Consider the following 3040-nt stretch of genomic DNA (forward strand, 5'->3'; position numbering starts at 1 on the left):
AAATTTTTCAAATAATTCTTGGTCCTTAATCTCCATCAGTTATTCCAAAAATCTTTCAGGTTGGGGTCTGCATGTCACTAATTTTTTTTAAAGCTTCTCACATGATTTTAATATATAGCCAGTGATGAGAACCACTTATCTAACTCAACCTCTCAATTTACAGATGAGAAAATTCATGTAAAGAGATTGATTTGCCCAAATACTCATAAGATTTTTAGATAATTAATTTAGATAGTTTTATTCTCAACTCTAAAATTAAGGTAGACCTTTATACTCTCATTCTATTTTGCTCCATTTATAACATGGTAAGGAATGAATTCGGAACAGTTATTGCTTTAGTACCTTGAATTGTGAAGACCAAATGAAAATTACATTTGTGTTAACACCGTGTTTTGTTAATTGCTATACAGTTGATGCCTACTGTGTATTAGTTTCTATAGGACAGTCAGAAATTTTAGAGTGACAAAGAGGTCCAAAGAGTATATTATGCTGTGTATACAAAAGTATTTGTAGGGGTTATAGCAATACAAATCCGAATGATAATTCTTATATAATTGAACTCAGAAAGAAAAGTCTACCCAATAGAACCATTGACAATTATATTAATCAGAACTCTAAACCTTATACATTCTAAAAGATATAAAATGCCATGATAAAAATAATTAGTATGTTCATTGTACCTTCCAAGTATTTAATATGCTTGACTAAAAAAATACTTGAGGTCATGTGCAATCTTTATTATCCTCTGCTTTATCTGGGAGTTTATAAAAAATGCAACTTTAGAAGAAGTGTCATTAAACTCAAAGCAAATTGTGCATTTGACATGCAGAAACTTGGAAGGGAAAGAAAAGTAATATCTGTTTTAGCAATAAAACTAATCATTGACTTCTTTTAACATGACTTTTTTTTTAATGACAATTGGCAACAAATAACAGATAAAGTCTAATGGAAGGCAAGATCATTTGGATATTAAAAATATGAATCTGCAGAGGGGAAAAAATTTGCTTCCAAACAGTATAAACCACGGGGAATCATTTCCTTTAGCAGCATATTTCATGTTTCAGTTTTTATTATCCCTATAAGAATTTGAGTTTGTTATAAAGATCCACATGATAAAAACATATAAAACCTCTACTCTTCCATTTCTTTTCATCTAGTTCACATAAAATAGAATCTCTAACTACAATATGGATCTTAGACACTTTAGTTACCAGAAACCCCTTACTGTAAATTTAATTCACAAAATTTTTGAGGAAAAAAAAGGTTTTTTTTTTTTTTTTTTTTCTAGGAAGAGGGGAAGGGGAAGAGAGAGAGAGAGAATCTTAAGCAGGGTCCATTCCCAGGACATAGCCTGACATAGGGCTTGGTCTTACAACCCTGAGATCAAGACCAGAGCTGAAATTGAGTCCAATGCTTAACCAATTGAGCCATCCAGGTGACCCAAATATGCTCACATTTTGAAAACAAATAGTTTTGGGAAAAAAAAAACTTTAAAATCAGCTTAATATCTTATGTCATTAGCTCTGTAAAATTATTCAAAAGTTATCATTGTAACATCTTCCCTGATACTGTTTTCTAAGAAGCAGTATTTCCCAGGTACTTAAGAGGCCTAGAGTTAACCTGCTTAATGATTTAAGTATTAAAGGCCAGTAGTGTCCATTTCTCTGTTGAAGTATAGCTGACATACAATGTCATATTAGTTTCAGGTGTACAACATATTTGACAATTCTATAAATTACTCAGTGCTCACCATAAGTGTAGTTGCTCATATGAAGCAATTGCAGTACTATTGAATATATTTCCTGTCCTGTACCTTCCATCTCTGTGACTTATTTTAGAACTGGAAGCTTGTACTTCTTAATACCTTTACCTCTTTTAGTCATTATTCTACTCTTCTTCCCTCTAGTGACCACCAGTTCTCTGTATTTGAGTGTTTGATTTTTGTTTTGTTTTTTAAATTCCACACATACAGTTTATGGTAAATCTTTCTCTGACTTTCTTCACTTAGCATTCATATTGTCAAAAAGTGCTCCATTTTTATGACTTATGTTCTATTGCATACATAAATACATCTTTATTAATCTGTTGAGGAACATTTGGGTTGCTTCCATACCTTGGCTATTGTAAATAATCATACAATAAATGTAAAGGTCCTTGTATCTTCTTAAATTAGTGTTTTCATTCTATTTCGGTAAATATCCAGCTGAGAAATTGTTGGATTGTATGGTATTTCTATTTTTGATTTTTTTAAAAACCTCCTTATGTTTTCCAGTGACTACACCAAATAACATTTCACCCAATAGTGCACAGTGGTTCCTGTTTCTCCACATCCTTGCAACACTCTATTTCTCGTTTTTGTTACTAGCCATTCTAACATGTGCAAGATGACATGTCATTGTGGCTTTGTTTCACATTTCTTTGATTAGTGATCAGCATCTTTCTGTGATCTGGTGGCCGTCTGTATATCTTCTTTAGAAAAATGTCTATTTACATCCTCTGCCTATTTTTTAATTGGATTTTTTTTCTGGGGTTAAGCTGTAGAAGTTCTTTATGTATTTAGGATATTAACCCTTTATCAGATATATCATTTGCAAATATCTTCTCCCAATCAGTTATTTTTGCTTTTGTTTCCCTTTTGTTGCCTGAGGAGACATATCCAAAAACATGTTGTTAAGGCTGATGCCCAAAGAGATTATTACCTATGTTTTCTTTGAGGAGTTTTATGGTTTCAGGACTTAGTTAGGTCTTTAATCCACTTTGAGTTTGTTTTTGTGTATGGTATATGAAAGTGCTCCTATTTCATTTTTTTTATCTGTAGCTATCTAGGTTTCCCCACACCATTCATTGAAAAGTCTGTTTTTTTCCCATTGTATATTCTTACTTTGTTCATCACAGATTAATCATGTAAGCATGTATTTCTTTCTGTGCTTTCTATCCTGTTTCATTAGTCTATTTTTGTGCCACTACCACACTGTTTTGGTTACTACAGCTTTGTAGTATATCTTGAAATCTGGTATTGTGATAATGTCAGTTTTGTTCT

The sequence above is a fragment of the Mustela erminea genome, chromosome 4 (assembly GCF_009829155.1).
Source record: "Mustela erminea isolate mMusErm1 chromosome 4, mMusErm1.Pri, whole genome shotgun sequence".
NCBI lineage: Eukaryota > Metazoa > Chordata > Mammalia > Carnivora > Mustelidae > Mustela > Mustela erminea.